The 10739-nt window shown below is 39.1% G+C and overlaps 2 non-coding genes across 2 annotated transcripts; both read right to left on the bottom strand.

Moving 5' to 3' along the window:
* Positions 1-3361: 3361 nt before the first annotated feature.
* Trnan-guu lies at positions 3362-3435 on the bottom strand. Its single transcript has one exon. It is a non-coding gene; the product is annotated as a tRNA-Asn (tRNA).
* A 3549-nt stretch (positions 3436-6984) lies between these two features.
* Trnad-guc lies at positions 6985-7056 on the bottom strand. The gene has a single exon. It is a non-coding gene; the product is annotated as a tRNA-Asp (tRNA).
* Positions 7057-10739: the final 3683 nt, after the last annotated feature.

Here is a 10739-nt window from a genome sequence, read left to right as displayed (position 1 = left end):
CAAAAATAATTTCCTCAGATCTTTGAAATAAATTCTTTCTAAGTTTTCATAATTGTAATCTTTCCATTCTGCGTTTCCCGCATTCAACAGTGAACAAAAAAATCTACCTACTCACCGTATCAAGTAGGCACATACTTGTACGAGTACAAGTACTTGTGCAAGTAGGAGTTGGTATGTACGGCACCGTGGAAATAGGGTATTGCAAAATGGGAAGCTGATATGTAGGGGGGGGGGGGGGGGCGTGCTACAAAAAAGTTTGGGAACCCCTGATCTATACCATAAGATTTCAGTTTTATCATTAACTTTCCGTGGGATACTTTATCAAATGCCTTTTTAAAATAAAGAAAAATCGCGTCTACTGGAATCACCCCCTGCCAAACACCCTAGAGGTGGCTCGCAGGGTATTATGTAGATGTAGATAGATTATAACGGCAGCAATAGACCTCGTAAATAGATTGCATGACTTGTAGTGTAGCCTATTAACCTATGTAAAACTTAAAGCATGTTTCTGAATTTCTATTCTATATTCTATTTCTAACAGCATATAGTAATATAGTTTGTTATTATACGGGACGTTTTTTGGACGGTGTGGTGTGCATGTGGGAGTCCAAATGCATGCTGCATGCTGGTGATTGATCACCCCCTGCCAAACACCCTAGAGGTGGCTCGCAGGGTATTATGTAGATGCAGATGTAGATGTAGAATGTTGTCTTCTCCTGAGAAAATATCTTCGGCGAAAAGCGCTAACTGGGTTTCGCACGATCTGCTTTTCCTAAATCCATGTTTAGTTCCCATTAATAAGTTTTGCGCGTCTAGGTGTTCCATTACCGAGCTGACTACGATCTATTCAAGGACTTTGCATGAGATGGACGTTAAAGATATCGGCCTGTAATTAGATGGCTGTTCCTTGTCTCCACTTTTAAATATTGGCGTTACATTAGCGATTTTTCAGTCATTGGGTACTTCGTGTTACTTGATGGATTTACTGAACATTAACTGCAAGTAGGGAGCAATTTCTGAGGCTTGTTCTCTATATACGCGAGAAGGGATTTCGTCTGGACCAGGTGATTTATTTGGACTGAGCGATTTCAATATATTTTCTATTCCGTGCGTACTAATGTCAATAGGCGGCATCTTTCGTATGCAGAGATTGTCAACGGTCTCGGGTGAGTTCTCGGAAGGCCTTGTGAACAGGCTCTTGAAGTAGGAATTTTTTCTGTTTGTCAACTCATCTCCATTGTCATTTCTCAGTGAACATACCGTAGATAGTTTACCTTGAACTTCCCTAACATATGACAAAAATGCTTTTGGATTATCCCGTAACTGGTCTACTAGTGTTTTCCTTTTAAAATTCGTGAATGCATAGGCACTCTAGCCAAATAGGAATCCATTCTCTTTTTTACAGATCCCATCCACTTGCAGCGTACTTTCAAACGGAAGAATGATGAAATTATTATTTCACTTTAATATTTCATTCTCCGTGAATGTATTTAAAAAAAATCTTATAATTTCTCTTTTATGACCGGTATAAGATGCAACACCATAGTTAAAAACAGAATACTATTATTCCTTTTATCAAATATTTTCTGAATTAGATAATGGTGTAACTGCCGAAGCCGGTCATAAAATAGATTTTTTTAATGAATATTTTGTGTAAGTAACAAAGAGTCTGTTATTGATAATATGGAGCTCTTCTACCACCTACAAGCTTCAAGTTCCGATTTTTATTTTTTTAAAGTAGTAATTTCCTATTTGAGATTTGAAGAGAAATGTAGGTAATATTTTTTCAGACCCAAAACATTGCGTTTTTAAACCTGCATTTGTGTTTGTAACGCCCATCAAGGCCAATCTCTGCCTGAGTCACGTCCCGAGTTGACTCATCACTAAAAGCATTTTCCCAGGCTCGCGGAAAAATATGTTGACCCATAGCATGAGTCATTCAGGGGACGTGCTCACTAAGTGATCTACATTAGGTACTGCCTGATAAGAGGGATTTTGGTAATTTGGGGAAATAACTGGCTAATCACAACCTGGGGATCCTTGCGATCCTGACATTCCACCAGCAAGTCGTGGAGTATTTATGTACAGAGGGAATTAGGATGAACTTTTCCTGCCCTCACATCTACATCTGCTTAATATCCAGCGAGCCGCGTTTAGGGTTGACTGAAAAATAGACTAAACTTATAAGATAAATTCAAGAACAGTATCTTTTATAACGAAGTTAGCCATACCTTACGAACCACAAGATACTACGGAAGATCTACATCTACAAAATACCCTGCGAGCCAACTGTAGGGTGTTTGGCAGGGGATGATCGATCATCAGCACGAAACATGAAATTGGACTCCCACATGCACACCACAGGGTCCGAGAAACGTTACGCATATCATAAAAATATAACGCATACTAAAAAAATTGTGCTCATTTCTGCAAGACCGCTTGCAATTTTGCTGCAAGACTGCTTCCGGGAAATTTTATAAATAGTGAGTTTAAAGGTTTTTTTATAGCATTTTAGAAGAGTCATAAGGTCAACATTATAACCCTGAAAACTAGACATTCCGTGGAAAATCGACAAGCCTGACACATCGTTTCCTCTCCCCCCATTACGAACTTTTGAGGGGGCTCGGGCCCCCTGAGGCCCCATGGAGTCGGCACTACTGCTAGTTGGAGATTAATTTCGTGAAAAACGAAATAACCTTGAAAACTAGACACTCCGAGGAAAATCGACAAGGCAGACACATCTTTTACTCCCCCCCCCCCATATGAATTATTGAGGGGGCTCGGGCCCCCTCAGGCCCCGTGGAGTCGGCACCACTGCTAGTTGAAGATTAATTTCATGAAGAACGATATGGGATGCCGGACCAAGGTAAGATGAGATCGATTAGGAGCCATCTGAATTTAAAAATATATTCCGTCAACAGCGAACAGCGTGAACTTACTTTAGCTTCCAGACTCGTAGGGTCATAACTTACGATGGCATGTTGACAATCCAGGATAGTCACCTGTAATACAAACAGAATCGACGTAATTAATTAATTTAGAAACCGTTTAATTGGCGGGCTATTACATTAAAAATTGGATCGTTACTAATTACGGAAAAAAAATTATAAATAATTCAATTCCCTTTTTACCAACCGCGATGGTAAGAAGTGTTTATCAAAGAGAATGATCAATCACCAAACACTTTAACGTTAGTCATACCATAGAGTAAACAACTAGGAATTGAATTCAATCAATATTTAATTAGCCGGTATAGGCCAGTAATCATCACATAGTGCAGTGGGAAAAATAACTCCTTACCCTTCCTGGAGGACTTAATTGCAGGCGGAAAGAAAACACCTTGCTCCAGAAAAAAAGCATTCGCCCCCGGGTGGGCTCGAACCACCAACCTCTCGGTTAACAGCCGAACGCGCTAGCCGATTGCGCCACGTAGGCTCTTAGATAAAGCCGAAAGATATCAAAGATAATTTGAATGAAGCTTATGGAAGATCTGTTCCTGAGTTTGAAACTATTTACAATTTGGTAAATGAGTTAAAACGTGGCCTTACATAGAACAAATGAACATTGTTCCGGAAGCTCTGTGGAAGTGTCTGCCCCCTAAATTGATTGAAAAAATCCACGACACGATTTTAAGTGATGGAAGATAAATGTGCGAGGTATAGGTAAGGCCACAGGCATATCACAATGCACAATTGCTTTAATTTTGCACGAAAATTTGGGCGTGAAAAAAATATCGACAAGATTGTAGCCGCGTTTTTCACATTGGAGAATAAACTCAATGGTGTGGTCAACTCAAGGGCTGTTTTGGCGCTTTTCCTTCGCAATTCTAAGGATTTTCCGCATCAATTCAAAACTTTTGATGAAACATGGATTCATCACTGCACTACGGAGACACAGTAATAGAGAAAACAATGGAATTTTGAAGATGAACGAGCTCCGAAGCAGGCAAAAGCGATGAAATGGGCCGTTCAAGTCATCGCAACGATAATTTTGAATGTATGCGGCATTATCTACATCGATTAATTTAAAAAGGGAAAAACGATAAAAAGAGAGTATTATCCATCGTTATTGTACCGGTTGATGGTAGAAATCAAGAAAAGTGCCCTCATTTGAAACAGAAAAATTACCTCCATCAACAAGACAATGTACGGTTGCTCACCTGTTCAGATTCAATAGCCAACATTACAGAATTAAAGTTACAATTATTAAAAAATTCACAGAAATCACCATATTTGGCCTCTAGTGACTTTCTAACCTCATAACTTGAAGAAATGATTTTGCGGACGAAGGTATCGCGCAAACAAATGCCTATTTTGAGGGTATCAAGCAATTCTACTTTTTGGGTGGCTTTAAATGCTTAAACATTTTTATATGACTGAAAGAAGACTATAAAGAAAAATGTAGAAAAATGACCCATTGTAATTTTTTTTAATACCTTTTCCTAAAGACTTATTGAACAAACCTCTTATTATAATTTCTATGTTCATTAATAGGCTTAAAATATTAACAATTAAAATAGACCAAGTATGTTCCATTTTCAAATTCCTAATAATGATGCTTACCATTCCTTGACGGCGAAAATGGCCTCAGACGTTGTTCAGCAGACTGAGTTGGAAATTTAACAGGACAGGGTGTTAATGTCGGCGGAGGGCCCAAGAGAAAGAACGGAGCAATTATAACATATCGCATTTCATCCAACGCCGGTCAGCAAATTCGTCCCCTCGGAGCGCGTGGTGCTTTCTGTGATAAAAATAAATTAATAAAATTCCACGAGTCCAAAATGCCCGCCGGGTCTTTCGGATTCTGATCTGTTGAAATAGGCACGTCGTCATTGTCCGACCTCATTCATCCTGCTTCCATGACGGATCTTTTGTTCCAGTGTCCAGGGTATATGCGGAGCTGTCACCATTACCACCAAGCCGTGGAATGGTACAAGATCTTGAAACGACGAATGAATGGTAACGACAATGGAATGCTGACGTTCCCTGTCCAAGCGAAACTAAAACAATTGCGGGTCTGGCCATCTTGAGGTCCTCGAACATTGTGCTGCGTTTAAATGGTTGGGAAAGCACGTAACTTCAATTTTTTTCTCTGTCCAATATATCGGATGATATTGTAACTTGGAGTAGTGAGTACTCGAATTTCATAAGATTGCACCTCAAAATGCATATGCATAATATAATGCATTAATTTGGAATATCGTTTAAGAAATATATACTATTTGGATCTTATTCTATGCTGTCCACCAGATTTCATAGCAATAAATTTATAATAGTGCTTTCTCACATGGTACCAGTTTCTTCGATAAGTACCATTAACTTTGCTTTGGTTCCATGATGTTCTTTATCCTTTAGTCCAAGGGGGCTACATAGCGAAGGCCTAATACCATACCACAGAAGGCTAATATCTGTCGCCACTTCAGTTGCATTTTAATCGGTTTTCAAAACAGTCCACGGCGCGGTGATGAGTGCAATACGATCCGCATTTTTTACAATATTTTGCATTGCAATGTTTGTAAATGCGAGGAATAGCATTGAAGAGTTATGAAGTTGATAAATCACATCATCCTGAATGTAAATTACGGTTGATACGCCTAGTTATACATTATTTCCCCGAGAAACTCGGATCACTTTGCCTGTCAGAGACGCGAGTGGCGACTTTTACAAAAATTTTAAATGCGCGGAAAGTGACAACACACTCAGAGGCCAATTACAGGATCCTCTTCCGTAGATCTTATTCAAGAGCAGTGTCCTTTCTGACGAAGTTAACCATATCTTACGGACGCCAACATACTACGGAAGATCAGATCATATAAATAAAATAAGAGAGATAGATTGTAGAACAGGCAGATTCCGAATGTCATTTTTTCCACGATCAATAAGAGATTATAACGGCAGCAATAGAACTCGTAAATAGATTGCATGACTTGTGGTGTAGCCTACTAACATATTTAAAAATTAATGCATGCTTCTTAATTAAACTATTGTTTCTAACAGCATATAGTAGTATAGTTTGTTAGTATACGGGACGTTTTTTGGACGGTGTGGTGTGCATGTGGAAGTCCAAATGCATGCTGCATGCTGGTGATTGATCATCCCATGCCAAACACCCTAGAGGTGGCTCGCAGGGTATTATGTAGATGTAGATGAATATTCGATTTTTTTTATTTGCCCCAAGTATAACACATCCATTGGCCTTCGCCGTAGAACGCTTCCATTAATTTTTGCCTCGATTATGTGTTGCCCACGTTTGCAGGGGTGTCACGATCTCAATGCTGATAGATAAATATTGCCCCGCCGATTTATAGCAAGAATTTTTAAAATCCACCTTTAATTTTTTCCCCCTAAAATGTTTACATTGTGCAACTTTTTCATGCATTTATATGTTGTGATAATTCCATAAATGGCACCCCCTGCCAAACGCCCTTTAGGCGGCTTGCGGGGTATTATGTAGATGTAGATAGATGTAGGGTGGGAATTTTTGATAAAAATAACCTAGATGTAATTGTATTTGATAATTAGATTTTCTTCTTTTCTTGTCTTGACCTCTTTTAATTAATGATTATTTAATTCCCGGAGTATAGGTCATATGATGCAAAAAGTTGTTTGCCAATGTTTCTGTTTATTTTAAAACCTTCATCCGGGCTTAGTTTTGCACATATTTGTTTATTGTCACCAAATTGCATATTTTTTACAAATTTTTGTTTATTGTCACCAATAAACAAATATGTGATAAACTAAGTCAAGATGAAGGTTTTAAAGTAAACCGAAACGTTGGCTAACAACTTTTTTCAATATATGACCTATACTACAGGAATTATTTAATCATTACATTTGATGCAATTGTAAATATAAATTTCCTCTATGTAAGGTCTGATGTTGGCCAATCATAGCAAAAAAAACTATTACTAGAAGCCTTCGTAAGTAAATGTAACATCTGTTTAGCAATTAAAGCAGTTAGTTGTAACCAAATAAGAAAAAAATTCTCCCCGGCGGGGAATCGAACCCCGGTCTCCCGCGTGACAGGCGGGGATACTGACCACTATACTACCGAGGATATTATGTGTGTCGTGAATTAGAAACGAGAAACTTATCTCGTAGTGGTCGTGATCGTTCGACCGCGTAAGGTGATTAACGTGTTTGTATATAACGCAGTTATTGGTGTACATTTATATGAACGTAGTTTCATGATATGAAAACATCGGAGAGGCGAAGGTTTTCATTTTTTCCCGGTACAATAAAATCCACAACATGATTCTTGGCAAAGACAGTATAGAGGCTTTATCTCGTAGTGCAACTCGCGTGGTGTCTTAGGGATGTCGCAAGTTTCTCGCGAATTAAACCCACCTTATGTAAACATTATGGTGAGGACATTAACCCTTTTTGTGCCACATGCTAGGAGTGGCAATGGCGAGAAATGCCAAATGTATTTTTATAAAATGTTGCATCTTCGAGTATAAATTCTGCTTTGTCAATTCTTAGCTCACAACATATTGCTTCTTTATTTTCACTAATATTATAACAATTTTTGACTGTATAATTAATCCTAATTTTTATCCAAGCCTTTAATTGTTGCATAATTATTAATTTGAACAATTAACTACCTCCAAGACGATGTATCGGCTCTTGTCACTTTTCGGCTGGGAAGATAAGGTTCGCGGCGATGCCGCGAGCCTAGACGATGTATTGGCTCGCGGCCAAAGAAGTTGTAATATCTATGATGCTCGGAGAGTAACAACACATTGAGAGGCCGATTTGAGGATCCTCCTCCGTAATATTCGATTTTTTTATCTGCCCCAAGTACAACACATCCATTGGCCTTCTCCGTAGCACGCTTCCATTAATTTCCCCCTCGATTAAGTGTTTTCCACGGTTTTTGTGTTGAGGGGGCACCACCACTAAATAAATAAATATTGGAGGGGGCACCACTGGTTCCGACCGTGGAGCGAAGTGTGGCAGGAATGGGGGTGTGCTTGGATAGGATTAGCCACGCCTACTTTGACCAAAGCCTATATAAACCATAAAACGCACAGTGTAAACCTTTTATCCTTACTTCATTGGTAAGCTTCGCGACGTTACGTCTCAAACATCTTTTCCCAGGAAAAAATTAATATCAATCACCACGGTTACGTTCTACAAACAGCTCAGCTGAAAATGAAATTTTACAAGTGTAAACTAGTCATTTCCCTGAACCTATACAGGTATTTAATTTGATTATAGCCTGTGGAAATGTGAAAAAGATGGCACCAAAGTATATATTCGAGGATAACCCCAACAGTAAAGTGGCTAACAGACACAGAGGGTATACATTAATAGAAGTATCGCGAATGACGAGAAAAATCCTATGACAATCACCGGCGAAATACTAATAATTATTGTAGCCTTTTTCACTTAATGTAGCGCATTTTCAGAACAATAGATAACTATCTCAAAATATCAGTTGGAGACTTAAGGCCTGGTTACACGGTACATAAACTCGCACAAGTTAATGTACGTTTCCGTGAATGATTTTGGTGGACCGGAAAAGAGTATGCACGAATGTATGAACCAAATTAGAACAGGCTCTATTTTATGTTAATGCATTCGCACAAGTTGGGTGGTTACACGGTGTATTTTGGCGTTCATTCTCGCGTTCATACATTTTGACATTAACCCATACGTGTTAATGTATCGTGTAAACAGGCCTTTAAGTCCAAAAATTGTCAAACCAAGATGGCTGAACTTTGGCCACGCTAAAAAATCGGAAACAGTGCCTCCAGTATATTTCAACATCCTTGTTTGCGGCACTTATAGGGTTAAGGAAACGCAACCACAGTTACCTTCATCTACGTTTACATAATACCCTGGGAGCAACCTCTGGGGTGTTTGGCAGGGGAAGATCATTCACCAGCATGCAATAGGATTCCCAAATGGTGATGATCCCCTTCACCTTGATGGGGGTAGGTAATGAGCTAGCGGTGGTCTAGGGGATAAACCCCAGGACTATGGGTTGCTACGGCCTTGGAGGTCGTCAAGTCATCATGATCCGCGAGTTCTCTGACGTATGGGATCGTTCACTCAAATACGAAATCACATTTCATTGAAAGAAACCGGCAGATGGAAAGAAAAGATAAGTCTCGACGAAAAAAATCGTATCCATTCAGCCATTCACTCGCAAGTCAGAACTAAGAAAACGCGGAAGGTTGTGCCCGCTTTCATAAATTGGCGACGTCACTAAATCTTCGGCTCATTAAGAAGGTTTGATATTTTCCTGGAGAACTACAGCCACGAATGTGAGTGCGAAGGTTTACGCGGTGCTGAGATTCCAATTTATCCAGCAAAATGTCGTTGTCGCATAGCAACCGACGCGGTCTTAACAGGAAAACGGATAAATAGGTACTGCTGCAATGGATATTTCTTGGTTTTCCGACCGGGTCATGTTCTCCATTTCTGCAATTGTTTCAATGCAACACTTTTTCACTCCAATGGGCTGATTGATCTCAGACGATGGATTTATATACTTCAGTGGGTGAGTTAGGTCGGATGCGATTGCAGGAGCCAAGCATGAATTGTTCCGCCATATTTAAAATGGGTAGGAGAGAAAGTCTTATGAAAACCTTGACAAGAAGACGGAACAACCTTATAGGCTATATTTTGAGACATGATAGCCTGATGTGAGGGACTAGTAGATAATAAGAAGGTAAAAGGAAGACCTCGAACAAAATATATGGTTCAGGTAAAGAAGGATTTGAAAGAGAATAAATACGTAGCTGTGAAAAGGTTTGCTGATAGAAGAATTGAATGGAGAGCTGCGTCAAACCAATCTTAGGATTGTTGAGCAATAATGATGATGATTTTGCCGAACGAAAAGATATGGGAATTCGTTTTTCCCCCAAACCATAAAGGACTTTAATAAATGCAAGTTGTTATTTCCTTAGAGCATCGCATTTTATGTGTAAACGTCTGGTGTCCTAACATCCCCTGCCACACGCCTTCTGGGCGGCTTGCTGGGTAGTATTTAGATGTTAATGTAAATTACATTAGTCACTTCACTTAAAACATTTCATTTTCTTCATTTAAAACATTTCCCTCTGCATTCTAGCGGCTTTATCGTTATCGTTAAAATTGCTGATCAGTGATGATGATCAATTACGAGCAAAATTTCCCAAAAATGTTATCGATGACAGTATTTCAATCACATTTACTTCGTTATATCACATCACTGGTGTTATGACACCAAAACTTAGCAAAACAAGGAAAAAAGGAAGAAAAAGAGCTGCTCGTACTGAATCCCTTTGAGGCTATCATTCCTTTCCCATGTTATTCTGTCGAATCAACGTCAACTTCGCGTCATTTCACTGTTGAATGAATTTTATCAATGAAAGGAAAACTTTTCTCAAGTCAGTATTTCCTCCTCTCAGTTGCGATACAGATGGAATCTCGGCGAAGGTTTATCAATCCTTGGATAAATATACGTGCCGATTGTCCGATATTGATATAAGTAGTGGCAGAACAAGGCCATCATGTTGTGGCGCCTCCAATCAAAGATAATTTCTTCGGAAGAAGAACAGTCGACTTTCATTCAGTAAAATTGTCACATCAGTCATTGTTACTACGGAAATCTCATAATAACGGACTTCATCTAACTTTTAATGGTGATATCATTAAGGTATATTGGTGGCCTAAATACTTGGTAAGACATTATGGTGATGGAAGAAAATAAGTTGCTTTGCCTGAAAGAAGCCTGTTTACTTGTTAGAA

The sequence above is a fragment of the Ischnura elegans genome, chromosome 8 (assembly GCF_921293095.1).
Source record: "Ischnura elegans chromosome 8, ioIscEleg1.1, whole genome shotgun sequence".
Classification (NCBI taxonomy): domain Eukaryota; kingdom Metazoa; phylum Arthropoda; class Insecta; order Odonata; family Coenagrionidae; genus Ischnura; species Ischnura elegans.
Note: the sequence above shows the minus strand (reverse complement) of the source record. Positions and strands in the feature narration are given on the sequence as shown.